General features: G+C 40.4%; 1 pseudogene; it reads right to left on the bottom strand.

Moving 5' to 3' along the window:
• LOC149260892 (transcription initiation factor TFIID subunit 2 pseudogene) overlaps positions 1–15,488 on the bottom strand; it is a 54,709-nt pseudogene extending 39,221 nt beyond the window's left edge.
• Positions 15,489–16,008: the final 520 nt, after the last annotated feature.

Here is a 16,008-nt window from a genome sequence, read left to right on the forward strand (position 1 = left end):
CCTACAGCTCAGCAAAACGCAGTTTTGACTATGTTTGACTTTTTGGAGTTGATCTTTATCCTCCATGTTGTAAATGATGTAATTTTATGACACTTTTACACTTATGTATCTCTTCTAGAAGATTCATTCATGAGATAGGTGAAAATTAAATGAATGAACTGGTTTCCTAGCTTATAGAGGCAAGTTGTTTTGACTGCCTAGTTTTCAGTGCTTAGTTTAGAATTGGTTGAAACAGCTCCTAGGATAGTGAGCTCGACCCCTAGAGGCAGGGAAAGATGTTAGATGATCTATATTATGTACTCTCTTGCTCATTTTCATGGTTGGACTCTTGAGGGAGAAGCTCTTATTTGTATTATTCATTGTATCTCTGCAATTTTTGGCAAAGGAAGACCAGGGTTTTGCAGTCCTTTTTGGGATTCTTGTGGTCACATGTATTGATGGTGTGTTTCTATTTGTACTTGTAAGTGTGTTATGTGAATCATTTCCTTACTTTTCCTTCTGCAAATTAGGCAAATGAAGTGTTAAAGTAGAATTCATGATTGTCATGCTCTGCTTTTAAGTTTGCTTAATATCAATGTTTTCAACTGTTTAAGGGGAATTAAAGGTTATTGCTTGCTCTCCTTAACTCCTCATCGGTCATTCTCATCCATCCATCTCTATCAAAGGCATCAATATTGTTTCCTACCTCGCCCCAAAGAACCCCCTGCGAAAACTGTTTCCAATCCCCGCACCCGAAATTGCCATTCCCCAATTTTCCACCAAAACTTTAAAAAATCCCAAATTTAAACCTCTTGATCAGTTTACTAGCCTAAAATCAGTGTTTTCCTATTGTTCATCTCGCCCATTGAAGATCTTTACTGAGATTGACCGGAGAGAGCCCTCTCCTGCCCCGTAGGGCTAGCTACGAGGCTAAGTGGTTTGATGTTGCCTTGGGGTTTACCTTTCTTAGCCTGAGGTGAAATTTCAAGCGCTAACAGATGCCACTATATTCCGCACCTACACAATGAGGAATTTTCATGTCTCCTAGTCTCCCTGGCTTTATTGTAATCCACAGTCTGATCTATGGATCACTAGGCCCTAAACTGATACACCACCCTCTAGGTTTTACTATATATCCTGCCATTCACCAGCAAGGATTCCTAGGCCTAATAAAGGGCAACCACCTCTAGTATTTACTGTATATCCCACCAATAACCGATCGAGGATTCCTAGGCCCACCGAGACAACACAAAATTTGTCTTTACCGCAACCCACAATCTGATTCAGGGGTTACTAGGCCATGTGTTATATTATTCAGAGATCCACCTCACTCAACTTCGAATCCATCAGGCAACTCAACTCAACCAAAACATGAGAACCCCATCACACCATGGCTATACGGAAATGGAAAGGCTAGGCTAAAAACATTGTCACACCTGGAAAAAACCATGTCATAATAAAAAAGAACCACATGAAATACCATGCATGCCAAATCTAACAAGGAAAACACACATGCAAATAGATACATGCAAAGAATCTTGTTGTAGCTACTTAATCCTGCTCTTCCTTGATTGCTCATTCCTTCCTCTTGCCTTCTTTCCCTTCCTTGATCTAATGCCAAAATGCTCTAAGAAAACTCTAAGTGTCCAAGAGTGAGTGAGAGTGAGAGAGAATAATGAGAGAGCTCCAAAAATGAACTGAAAAAAAGGTACCCATTGATCCTCAGAAGCCTTTTTATCAATTAGGCCTCTATTTTCTTCACTTTCCATTATTTTCCTTCATTTCCTTCCTCACATGAAACCTATGACCTTTTACCTTCCTTTTCTCATATTTTCCATTATTTTCATAAGTAAATGCGTCATTTTTCCTTTCCAAAGCCTTAACCATTGCCTTTATCAAATTCATTATCCATAATAAACCAAATCAACACCCACACTAGGATGTCTTGCCCAACATTTAGTTTGGAATAAGTTGTTGAAAATAGCAACAAGAAATGCTAAAAATAGAATTGTTATAAATAGCATTTCAGGATATACTCCAACTCCGTTGGAAATAGCAAAAAATAGAAATGCTAAAAATAGCATTTCAAGATAGATTCCAATTTTAATTAGTCCTTGAATTAAAATTGAGAATTCAAATTCAAATTTGATCTCAACAGTTGTTTGGAAATTAATTAATTAATTCATCTTGAGTTAATTACTTGGATAAAATCAGACATGAAGTCTTTGTGAAGACATGCAACAGTTATCCCTTTGATTAAGGAAGTTATCCCTTAATTAAGGAGATAAAGGTGATTTGTATTTGAGTTGTAATAAGTTAGCTCAGTTAACTGAGTTAAGTCCAGTTAAATTAGTTCCAAACAGTTGGAGGAACTAATTGTGAGTTCAGTCAGTTAATTCATGCATGCATGCAACTAGCGTTCTGCAGATAACTAAATATTCTCTTATAAATAACTCATGCATGTCAATTCAGAGAAAGACCCAGTTGAGATTAAAGGAAGGGACAGTGTACTATCAGTTGGAGGAATTTTCCTATAAAGGAAACTCATCCATGCAAAAGGTATTATCTCCTTCAGGATTGGCAGTTATTTCATAGGTCAATGTTGTGTGTGAGGTGAGAATCACACGAGTTGCAGCTATAGGACCCAGGAGAAACTGCGCAAAGAAATAGGAGGCTTGGAGGACTGAAGGAAGGCATATGTGTTGTCTATTTTGTCTATGAACAACAGTGAGGGATTGTACTAATAGTTGGATAGCTTGAGAGCTAAAGCTTTTTGTAATCCTGAGATATTTTCACTTGTATGATAATACAGATAGCGGGGTTTTTAGCTGAGGCTTTCCCCAGAGTATTCTTCTGTGTTTCATGTGTGATTAAATCTTCTTCTCTGTTATATGTGTTCTAGTTGATCTTGCTCAAAATCAATTAAGCTTCCGCAAGTTTGATTGTAGAAGTAGATTAAGTATTTTCTTTAGTACATTGCATAATCAGTTTAATCTACAGTGAGAATTTCTACATGGTATCGGAGCGAGGTTTTGTAGAAAAAGTTCTACACGTTTATCGGAGTTGATTTTATCGGAGCAGTGAACAATATACTAGTGGAGATTTCGAAGTTTTGAGTTTTGGGCCACGAGTTTTCAGAGCAGATCTGAAAATTTTTGTGCAAAATTTTCAGAAACAAATAGAAAATCTAGATTCCTTGTGGAAAAAAGACCCAAATTCAAAAAAAAAAAACGTTTGAATCGGAGTTCGGATGAGGGAGATATTGGTGATTTAAAATCAACTCTTTTTCCCAAAAATTTCGTGACGGTGGGACAGATGAAACAGATTGGTGTGCTAGCCAAGACCCTGTATGCTCTTGAGGTTCAAGATGCATGAAAAGCTAAAATGTTGGAGACTTGGTGGTTGAGAGGGAGAGTACATTACCTCTCAACATGTAGTGCTAGAAGAAGTCTCAGACAATTGTAGAGGAGCCACAATTGGTGAAGCATCTTCAGGAGGTTGTGTTGTAACCACAACTGGAGAAGCCGAGAGGAGACCGAGTGGAGGCATCCACTCATGCAGAGACCTCCAGTAGGGGGAAATTTCGAGCCAAGTGGGTAGAAGGATCACATGCATCCATACCTCCAGGTGTGAGGTGGGGTGATGTGAAGTGATAGTCCCAAGAAGGCTGAAATAAGGGTAGGATATTTGAGGTACCCAGCCTCTTTGATTAGACCTTGCTACAGGAGCCCTGACAAGGAGTAGTAGGACTAGTTGATGAAGCAGCAGAGAGAGCTACAATGTAGGAGTCCCAAGACAGTGCAGAGCAAGCAGGCTGCAGCAATGTGGGAGGCACAAGAGTGTTGCACCAATGCAGGATGGCATAGAGAGGTGTGCAACGGTGCGAGATTCAGGGAGTTGCAGCAGTGCAGAGGTCAGAGAGGGAGCACTTGTTCAGCAGCAGAGGGAGCTTCAGCATCAGAGCATGTTTCTAGCCCAACAGGGAGATCAGTTGGGAGATCAGTTACTTACTTCTCAGTAACTAAGTTGCAATGCAGCAGTGGGCAGCACGATGCAACATGATGAGAGGAGGTGCAGTGCAGATGCAGTACTGGGAGACAGGACAAGCAGCAACATGGATGCAACTGGAGGAATCAGTGTGATTGATGCAGTCAGAGGTCAAAGTGACAGAGGCTAGAGCAGTCAGACACTGAAGAGCACAGAGGTGCAGAGTTTTCAGTCGACAGAGGCAATAGCAGTCAGAGACTTTGATGACAGAGGCATCATTCTGATTCAGGTTGGATATTTTTTGTGTTCCTAGAGTTGCTGGAGCAACAATACTTGAGAGAAGTGTTGCATGCAGAACATTCCAAAGGTTCAGGATCGGGTTCTAGTTGAATGCCTTTCTTGTTGAGAGGGAGTGTTGAAAATAGCAACAAGAAATGCTATAAATAGCATTTCAAGATATACTCCAACTCTGTTGGAAATAGCAAAAAATAGAAATGATAAAAATAGCATTGCTATAAATAGCCTTTTAGGATAGATTCCAATTTTAATTAGTCCCTGAATTAAAATTGAGAATTAAAATTCGAATTTGGTCTCAACATCTGTTAGAAAAATAATTAATTAATTCATCTTCAGTTAATTAGATGGATAAAATCAAACATGAAGTCTTTGTGAAGACATGCAACAGTTATCCCTTTGATTGTGGAAGTTATCCCTTAATTAAGGAGATAAGGATGAGTTGTATTTGAGTTGTAATTAGTGAGCTCAGTTAACTGAGTTAAGTCTAGTTAAATTAGTTCCAAATAACTGGAGGAACTAAATGTGAGTTCAGTCAGTTAATGCATGCATGCATGCAACTAGTGTTCTCCAGATAACTGAATATTCTCTCATAAATAACTCATGCATGTCAGTTCAGAGAAAGACCCAATTGAGATTAAAGGAAGGGACAGTGTACTATCAGTTGGAGGAATTTTCCTATAAATGAAACTCATCCATGCAGAAGGAATTATCTCTTTCAGGATTGTGCAGTTATTTCAGAGGTCAATGTTGTGTGTGAGGTGAGAATCACACAGGTTGCAGCTGGGGGACCTAGGAGAAACTGCGCAAGGAAATAGGAGGCTTGGAGGACTGAAGAAAGGCATATGTGTTGTCTATTATGTCTATCAGTAGTAGTGAGGGATTGTACTGAGAGCTGGATAGCTTGAGAGCTAAAGCTTTGTGTAATCCTGAGATATTTCCACTTGTAAAATAATACAGATAGTTGGGTTTTTAGCTGAGGCTTTCCCTAGAGTATTCTTCTGTGTTTCATGTGTGATTAAATCTTCTTCTCTGTTATATGTGTTCTAGTTGATCTTGCTCAAAAGCGATTAAGCTTCCGCAAGTTTGATTGTAGAAGTAGATTAAGTATTTTGCTTTAGTACATTGCATAATCAGTTTAATCTACAGCGAGAATTTCTACACAAATGCCCATAAACCATGGTTGTTATTTTGCCTTTATTAACTTTTATTACATGGAATTTTCACCAGGTTTTTTACATTGCACACATGCGACTCTCTGTTGAAGGTCTTAAATCCTTCTGGATGCTCAATGTACACCTCTTCCTCAATCACTCCATTGAGGAATGTTGCCTTTACATCCATTTGATGTATCTACCTTCCCATCTGCGCTGAAAGTTATATAATATATTTTATTAAAGAGTACCTTTCTACTGGAGCAAAGGTATCCTCGTAATCAATTCCCTCCACATGAGAGAACCCTCTAGCCACAAATATAGCCTTGTTTTTATCGTCACTCCCATATATTTCTTTCTTTACCTTGTAAATCCATCTGGAAATCACTATTGACTTGTTTGTTGGTCTTGGGACCACTTCCCAAACATTATTTATGATAATGGATTCATACTCCTCTACCATGGAATCAACTCATATGGGTTCCTACACTTCTTCCTTGAATTAGGATGCCTCAATCTCTACACTCTCACTTATCAAAGTCTTGTAGACAGTGTATCGATCTGGTGACCTTCTCTACCTGCACTGTGATGTGGGTTCTCCCACGTTCTCTCTAGTATCATGCATCAATATGTCAGCTTCTCTAGTGTGCTTCCTTCCATCTCTAGAAGCCTCTACATCAGTGGGTGCTTCCACTATCTTCTCCTCTGCATGTGGTTGCTCCACATCATCCTGAGGTTCTTCCTTTGGAGCTAAAAGCTTCTCATCTGCATGTAATTGAAGCTCCCTCTCAAGGGAACATCTCATGGCCTTCTCTTCATCGAACTTCACATATCAACAAACCACTATCATGTTATGAGATGGCAGGTACACCCGATAATTATGAGGTGTATCAGTGTACCCCCACAAATATTCCCAACTCAGTTATTGGCTCTAGATTTTTCCTTGCATCCTCGGTAACATGATAGTAAATTTATGAACCAAAGATCCTAAAGTGTGCCACATCTGGTTTCTTACTTGAAAAATCTTCTTATGGTGTAATCATCCCAAGAATCGATGAGGACTCGTATTTTGAACATATACAGTTGTGTCGCATGCTTCATCCCACAAGTGCAACGATAGGCCCTGATCATGTAACATCGCCTGTGAAACTTCCACAATACTTTTTTTCTTCCATTAATCCACCCGATTCTCTTATGGGTTATGGGGTGCTATTAACTCCCATTGAATCCCTTATGATGCACATAAGTTCTTGAATTCATTCGACACATCTTCTCCACCATTATCACTCGTCAAAGCCTTCACTTTCCTGGCATTGTCTTTCTCAACAAGTGCTTTAAATTCAAAAAATTTAGAGAACGACTGATCTTTCTTCTGCATCAAGAAAATCTAACACTTATGTGAGAAATCATCTACAAATATTACATAATACCTGTGCTTGGTCGTGGAGGCTGTCGAGAATGGTCCACACACATCTGAGTGAACTCCTTCAAGAATCAATTGCGCTCAACAGTCCTTATCATGAAAGGTGGCTTTGGTGTACTTCCCCAATGTACACCCTTTACATGTATCTCTCTTCTTTAGTGTACCTTTGGGAAGTCCTGTAGAAATATGGTCCATGATATTCAAATCTATGTGGTGAAAGTGGCCCAATCTTCTATGCCATAATTCACTAATGTCTCGGCCCTACACCTTATTTTCTTTTCTGCTCAATGTTGCACAATCTTTTACATCCAATTTGTAGAGGTTCTTCACCTGAACCCTTATCCGCTTCACTTTTCCTATGGCTATGTGGCAAAGGAAATCCTTTCCTTTGCTAAATATCACATCGTAGCAATGGTCCTCCAACATAGAAACTTAAACTAAATTATTCTTCAGACCCGAAACATAGATGAAATCTTTTAATGTGAGAGGAGAACCAGACTCCCTCTAAAACGTAACAGTATCGATTTCATTCGATCTATACCTTCCATCATCTCCCATTTCGATGTGCAGTTGGAGTTCCTTCTCCTCTAATTCACTGAAAATTCCATTGTTTCTCGTCATATATAATGAGGCTTCACTATTCAGATACCACACACTACCCATCACTGATGTCACCATGCAAGTAATGAGGGTGAAATCCATCTCGAATTGTGAAGCAAGTGATTCACTTGTCGCTCCTCCTAAGGGATTATTGTCGGCCTTCTTGTGCAAAAACTTCGTGGCATAATGTCCCAACTCATGACAGTGAAAGCATTTAATCTTCGACAAGTCCTTCTTCTTGTTTCCCTGACTGGAATCTCCTTTGGATTGGAATTTATTTCCTTTCCCTGTCTTCACCTTTCTAGCTAAGGCACAATTTTCCTCATCATCATGCTTGGATGAGGTTCCATATTTGATGCTCCACCTTATCTCTTCTTGCACCAAGTCATACCACAAACGCTCCCACTTTTGTATATGCTCCCTCCCATTTACCAAATCCTAGTAGTTGTGCCAACTCTTGGGAAGGCCTAGAAATGTTAGGCTTGTGGTGAAGTAAAATTATAAGTGCGGACACAAACAAATTCCTCTAGCCTGATAATGGGTCTAGCCACAACTGATACATTATACAGAAGATTTCCTTAGGTTAGAACCAATTAAGAGGGCCTACCTCTTAGTAAGATTATCCCGTTTGATGATGTCCTTGCTTGCTTGCTCCAGCTATCTCTCGCTTCCTTCTTCAAACACCTGAAACAAGTAAACAACAACAAACAACAACCGTGATAATAGACAAATTGTAATTCAACCTACTTAACAAGTCAAGAAACATTAAGCCATGAACATGTAAGATTGAAAATCATGTAGGAAATAAATCGATAGTTGCATATATATTGAATCAAGAAGAGATTACAACCATTGTCTTGACGTTGTCGTTCCCCTCCGACAAAACCAGGTTCCCACACACTTCTGCTAGCATTCCATGGTGGACTCAACAATAATAGTTTTAAGGCTCTTCCCTTCAGGCTTCAGCACTAAACCAAATTCACAATTCTCCCTCGCACAACTAGAGAGCTACAATTATGAATAGCTTGTTGTTTACTCAAAACTTAATTAGCACTAGCACACCCACATTAAAACTAGCTTGTGCTTGGTAAAAAGGGAGGTTTATATAGGATGAATGGATGGGAGATGGATCCTCTTCTCATGGGAGAAGGTCTTATCTCTTAAGGTAGTTCCATCATTATAGGGGAAAGGAGCCCAAACTGACATCCTCGACCCCATCTGGCCAAACCATTTACCAGACTTCCTTTACGAAGCTTCTAGAGTTGGAAGTTTCAGCTCTATATTTAAAAAACTTTCCATAAGAGGACCGGAGCGACTGGAACAAAGCTTAGTGACTCCGGTCGGCGCTAGGGACAGTGTTAACCCTTGCATATCAGCGTGAGGAGGACAAAGGACATTAGCATCGATCTTGTAAACTGGGCTAAACAGAGGTTTTTGGGAAATGGTGCAAAAGAGAATTATTCTGCTCATGAAGAGGGACATAATGGGAGTTTATTCATGAAGGGAAAGCATGTGGGTTCATTGTAGAGGTCCTCCAAGATCACGGAACAGGGAGTACAGGGACAGTGACAAAATTCTATGTAACAGATGCCCCTAAAGCGTGAAGGTTGAATTAGAGTGAGGGACAAACTGCTTTATGAATCATTGCAGGGAACCGTAGTCTGCCGTCAGAAAACCTACAAGAAAGTACAAATACATATACATAACTAAGAACTTTGTCAAATGATACATGAATCGTGGCATAAACACAGCCATCCAAAGAATGATCATGTAAATGGATCCAGGTATGGGCGCAACCATCTAGCAGAGAGGATCATAATGAAACCAAGGTATGGTCACAGCCATCCAATAATGAGAAGGATCACAGATGATAACTCATGGTATGTTTGCAACCATCCATATAAAAGGGACATGCATATCAACATAACCATGTCACATCACTTCGCAACCTGGAATTTTGTGATCTGAGCCGAGGGTCTTACGTTCCAACATGACCCGATCAAAGTACAAATTCTAACATGCGAATAGATGTGTTGATGTCGAACATGCTAGAAAGTCTCTTAATTACCAGTCAATGATGTAAATTGTTAACAAGTGCGAGAGAAACCACCAATAATGACAATGGTTCTCAAGGTAATATCAGCACAATCCATGGAATGTGAATAGAGGAACTAAATTCGAACACCCGTGAAATCACTCGATCGAAAGCCAATGATGTGAACTTGTCATTGAGTGTGAAGAGCTTTCCATTAGGGCATGCAAGCTCTAAGGTACTGGAAGAAAGACTCTCGATCAAATTCTCGGATAATGAGTCGAAGTCGAAAGGAAGCAACCATGTCGAAGGAGGGTCGTAATGTATCCCACACCATCGACGTGAGACAAGAGGATGCAAAATGATTTTGGATGATACATAGAATCAAAGGTAAATGTAGCTGCAGAAAGACAACTCTTGAACATATCGGCGACACGACTGGAAATTTAGCAGCTTTTGGATCCATAGGATTGGTGGTCATGATGATGTGGTAGAGATCAAATGGAAGGAAAAAATGAATGGCCCAACCCAGGAAGGTCAACGATACAAAGGAGGCTATCCCAACTCGACACGAAGCAGAAAGCGTCATGTTCAAGAGTGAGCTGCGACACAACTGATTAGATTTCCAGATTTTCCCCCACCATTTCTAGTAGGTACCCCAATTTTTTTCTTTTTTTCTTTTTTCCTTTTTTTCTTTTTTTCTTTTCTTTTTTTTGTTTTTTCCTTTTTTTTTTTCTTTTTTTTTTCTTTTCTTTTTTCTTTTATCGCAAGCTAGAAGGGGATAGCATATGCTTGCACTATAACTTCATTCTTCGAACAAATCCGACCTAGTAAGTTTAACGAGACCTAGGAAGGAGAAGCTCATGTTCATCATGTGATGAATCCGATCTCATTTAATAGTTTAATGAGTCCAACAAAGGTGTAACTCGGTATCTTTTTCATGTTTAGAGAGTTGGAAAAATACATGTAAAAGAAAACTCCACATGGTCCTTATTCATACGTTTATGTCTCTCGAGCCCGAAAATGTAGAAAACGATACTTGAGAGAATCGCTTGACCATTTTAGTCAAGGAGTACCTTTTTCGTAAATAGTGCATCCCAGCCCAAAAAAGGAGTAAACTTATATTGGGCACACGACGTTTTACATCCATTAACGAGCTTGAAATGACAAGGACTCGGCTATCTTTTCTCTTTTAAAGAGTCGAAAAAGAGTTTGAAAGCGAATCCCCCATTTTATTATATTTTACGAGTCAAAAGGGAAAAATAATTGGTAATCTTTTCATATAAGTTTAATGAGTCGAGAAAAGAGCTAAAACGTGACTCGTCATCATCGTCGAACATCCATCACCTGTCATTGCGCAAAAAGGTAAAGTGCATTATCTAGTTCTTGAGGCAAAATAGGTTAAACTATTTACAAAAACCTAATATTTTCATGAAAAATTGAATAAAAAGGAGAAAAGTAAATATATTTTTACCATTTACCATTTTGCCTTGCTACGAAGACTTTTTACTCACTTTTACCCTAATTGTTCCGGAGCAGATTGCAGGAATCCGGGAGGTCATTCACCGAACCACTAGTTACAGGTAAGAACCAAGGCCCTGAGCTTAATTTTCATGTCTTTTATTCCTGTTTTTAACCCTTTTTAGGTTTTTTGAAGGGGTTTTGTCAAAAGTTTTTCACCCTTGGTTGGCGAGACTTCCGAGCACGGAATCACGCCGGTCGAGGGTAATTAACAAGGCCTATCCCGTCATTGGCACAACTGTTTTTAAAACAGACGCGTCAGCGCCGTGAATAGGGAAAAACCCTATTTCCTCACAAAACCACCGTTAAAACTTGAATTTTATGGGCCAAGCATGATTGTTGACTCAAATCAATGGCTTTTGCAGGAAAGAATCGCTGAAAATGGTAGATTGGAAAGAACGGGAACATAAAGAGGTGGAAACCTAGGAAATGAATGATCCAAATTTCCTGGAAGTTTTGAGGGCTTATGGGCTCCTCAATTTTTTTATCACGCCAAGGATGCAAGCCCAACCTGATTTGCTTCAATACCTGATTAGTCTTTGGGACATAAATTGGGAAATATTTGTCATTGGTGACCAGGAGATGGAGTTAGAAACTTCAGATATATATTTCGTTACAGGACTGTCCCGAAGAGGGGAACCAGTCAACTTGTACGAGCCACGACCGATTGGAGCAAGCATATCCCCATTGCATGTTGAACATTGCCCTGAGGCCCTCAAATCCAAGAGTGAGAATATTGAGATTTCCATTGTTCAGGATCTGACACTAAGAGTGCTATTGTTGACTATCAACAAAGTTGCGAGGTCCCAAGCAGTGCATGAGACCAAAAAGTCGAAGTTCTTGTATGTTATCGACTGCACAACACCTAAGATCTTCAACTAGGTAGAGGCCATGAAGATCAACAAAAAGCGCCAATTGACCAAAGCTAAGGCATGGAATCTAAAGAAATTTTGCTTCAGATATGTACGAGTGACCTTTTTCTTCAAACGGGTGCCATTGTTCCAGTACCAGTTGACTGAGATAGATCCTCCCATGCCATGCAACCCGTAGATGGCCCGCTAGAGTCGTTGATGCCCAGGATCATTGGGGGCTAGCACATGTCGTACATACCTGCATTCTTTTCATGGCTACGACGACAAAAAATCGTCATGGAGGATTGGCCACACAGTGGCACCGATTTCCGTGGAGATCGGACACGCCTTTACCAGATGGAGAGGATTTTGACGATGAAGATAAAAAATAAATTTTGAGATTTTGAGATTTTTAATTGTTTTTGGCATATATGTGTTTATAACATTTCTTTTGTCAACGCAGACGTTAGACTAGAGCGCCCTGCTGGGATGTCCCCAATAGCCAGGCGCGTCGCCCGCCCAATTGATGTTGTCACTCCATATCAGGAGGGGAGTGACAACAAGGAGGAGATCGTGAGGTACCTTGAGGGGTTGACTCGCGGTAACCTAGAGTATGCTCAGCTGGGAGACATTCCTCGCCAGTACTAGAGACACACGATGGGAGTGTCGGGTCAGATCCACCGATTGCTGACTCGTGTTGCGTGAGCCGTGTCTTGCTACCATGATCACCATGTTTATTAGTTCCTATGTCCAACACTTACATTTTTTGAGACCTGTGTGCCACAGATATCAAACGTTATCACCATATATATATATATATAGATAGATATATATATATATATATATATATATATATATATATATATATATATATATATATATATATATATATCTGTTGTATTTTCTTGCTTACTATGGTACAAATGGTTTGTTTTGTTTTTTCACATGTTTCATAAATGTCTATCCAACACACAATTTGCTAATGCATCTGTCAATGTATTCATGCGTCTAGGAATATGATGATATGTAATATAATAAAAATGTATTTCCAGTAGACGAATACGGAGATACATTCTCAATATTTGATGGTTTCTGACGGAATATTGCCCTTTGAGTTGAAAGATGAAAAGTTGTGAATCCAGGTTGACAACCAACTCTCGAATGTCAAGAGCGATGGATTCTGACAATAGTTCAATGACCGCACTATATTCAGCAATGTTGTTAGTTGTACGACCTAAAAAGATACCTTGAAGGTCAATCAACTCACTGTTAGGGTCAGAAATAGCCCATTCCGCGGATGATAGGTTTCGGGTACTACGACAAGAACCGTCAACGAAACCGATGTGAGGAGTCACAGACATCTGCAAAGCAAGGAAAACATAGTAAAAAGGAAATTTGTTTGAAAAATAACACACCAAACCGCACTGCACAAAAATGAATGACACACTAATGTACATAAGTATCCATGCAAGATGACCTAAGCATAGTGCTTCTTGAGAGAACCCATGCTGGGACTCGGGTAATCAATCAACATAGATGAACACCAGAGTTTTACTGTTGTCATGACGAGTAAGCATTGACTCGGCCAAATAATAGAGTAGAACTCATATAAGGCTTTGCCCCCATGCCCCCTAGGCAAGGGAGGTTTACAAGTCAGATGAAAACCCCATTGCAATAATGGGCGAGCAGTAAAAAGTCGGGGAGGGAGAAAAATCCTGAATCCTTGAAGGGTTAAAGGTGCCCTCAGTTGAAAGATCTTAATCATTTCAGGACAAACTGACACATCAATAGGCAACTGAGAAGAGAACTACTCAAAACACATAGACTTGGTTGTTGGGATAGGCAAGAACGAGGAACAAGAATGAGTATCATTCCAAGGGGCTTCCTTAAGAGACATGACTTCCATGATACCTTCATCAGCAAGGAATGTCTCGGCGAAGGGATTAGGTGATTACAAAGCGCCAAGCCATGGGGATTGAGAATACGTATCGAGAGAGGTCTTCGTAATAGAAGAATCAAAGGATGCGGAATTCAAAGCCGAAACAATTTCCACATAATTGATCTTGGCAAGACTAAGAGGCATAACCTCGCCCCAGGTATCAACAAGATTTGGTGAAGGTATGACCCAAGGATCTAATCTGACCAAGACCATGTTGACAGAGGCAACATGAGGAGGTGGGAGCAGAAAAATCTCCATTAAGGCAAAGTCTTTGAAAATACCTGCCCCCACACCCTCATAGGGAGCACTAGTGTGCTTGACGTACGGAACATTGCCATCCGAAGAGGAAGAGGCAAAGAAAGACAACTGGTTGACAGTGACAATCTTCCCTTGATGGGGAAAACAAATCATGCGGAATAGGGAGGAGGCTACAACATGCATAGCATGGGTCCAACTCTAGGTCAAGTAGAAGGTTGTAATTGAGATTGGCATCAACAATCTCTACCTCAACTTGCATAGTCTTTCCTTCCAGAGTAATGACAAGGTTAGGTAAGACACCGAAGGATCACGAGTCGCGCCCATCAAAATATTCCAAAGCGTTCGGAGATTGGTTCAAAGTAGGAGAACTAATGGCCTTCCAGCATGTAATTGACATGATGAAGGTGGATGCACCTTTATCGATGACAAACCTGTGGATGGCCTTCTCATTGATGATTACCTGAATAAGAAAGGCAATCTGATGAAGGAGACGTGAAACATGGTTCTCTAGATCACAACATATCAAATTGGAATCAGTGGGATCAATACCCTCGATAACTGACAACAAAGATTTCCACTGCGATGGGCAACTTTGGAGCACCTCGAGGGCCGACATAGCTGACGGTGCCTGAGCCAAATACTCAACAATATTATAGTGTTGAGCGGCTTGGGAATTAGAGTTGTATGATGATTTCTGTACCACACCTTGAGAGGGTGGTCGTATAGCAGAATCAGGGTTAGGGTGCTTGATATGAAGAGGGTCGGAACTCGGGAAAAAAGAAGAAGGGGTGGCTTCTTTCTCTTTCCCAGCTGTCGAGGAAGGAGTTTGGTAATATTTCAATCTAGTAGCCACATTAATAGGCGTACTCATCATGAACACTTGAGATCTTGAGGAAGCAGATGATTGAGGTTGGTCTACCATTTGGGTCTGTTGAGACGGAAATGGCTCTTTGAGGACAGCAGGGGTCCCTTTTAGAATACGACTAACTTCAGATCGTCGACGACAATCCTTAGTATAGTGATCCTCCTCACAAATGAGGCAAGATACTTAGGTTTTCATTGTGAAGATTCCCCAGCAGACGATTTGGGAGGACCCTGTGTTGGGGCATCAGATTTACCCTTGCCTTTGCCTTTCTTCTTACCTTTCGAGGATTTGTCCGTTGTGGTGGACCTATGAGGTTTTACCAGGGCCAGGAGGATTTTGGGAAGAACTATTGGGAACAACATTCAAGACTGACTTCTGTTTGGAAGAAGATTTAGCAGGTGTCTGGGATACTGAAGGAATAACTCCATCAACAGGAGGTACAACTTGTGACTTTGATGTCATCGAATCGGATGATGGTCGCGGAGCATTAGGTAATAAATCATACAAAGTGCCAAACTCAGAGTAAACTAGATCTAAGTAGTGGGCATGAGCAATGGCTTGCTCTGCAGTAACGCATCCACCCATAACTATATCGTGAGAAATAGGGGCCATGAATGATTTAGTGAACCATTCAGTGAGCAATTGATCAACAATCTCGAATTTGATCAGACGATGTCTACGTCTCCATTCATGGATGTGATCAGAGATGCGTGTCGCAGTATCTTGTTTAAGTGATGTGAGCAAATAGGTACTAGTTTCAGAGCAAACCAGCAGCTGAAAATGCGTGAGGAAATCCATGGCTAAAGAGTTAAAGTCATGGTAAGTACTTCGAGGAAGCTCGATGTACCACTTGGCTGCAACATCTGTGAGGGTCTGTTGGAAAAGACGAAGACAAATGGAATCGTCAACGTAAGAGTTTGAAGAGCACCATAGGTGATATGTCATCGCATGGGCTTGAGGATCTTCTTCTTCTTTCCCATCGAACTTTGGACAATCGTTTGGTATCTTGGACGGCACCGGAGGCCAGTATGGCAAATGAAGAATTGGATCATTCATAAGGCGAGTTACATCTGGCAACTCGAGTGTGGCCAAGAATGGTAATTGA

This window comes from Pinus tabuliformis, chromosome 6, assembly GCF_031772625.1.
Source record: "Pinus tabuliformis cultivar Carrire ecotype Pingquan chromosome 6, CPIR1, whole genome shotgun sequence".
Taxonomy (NCBI): domain Eukaryota; kingdom Viridiplantae; phylum Streptophyta; class Pinopsida; order Pinales; family Pinaceae; genus Pinus; species Pinus tabuliformis.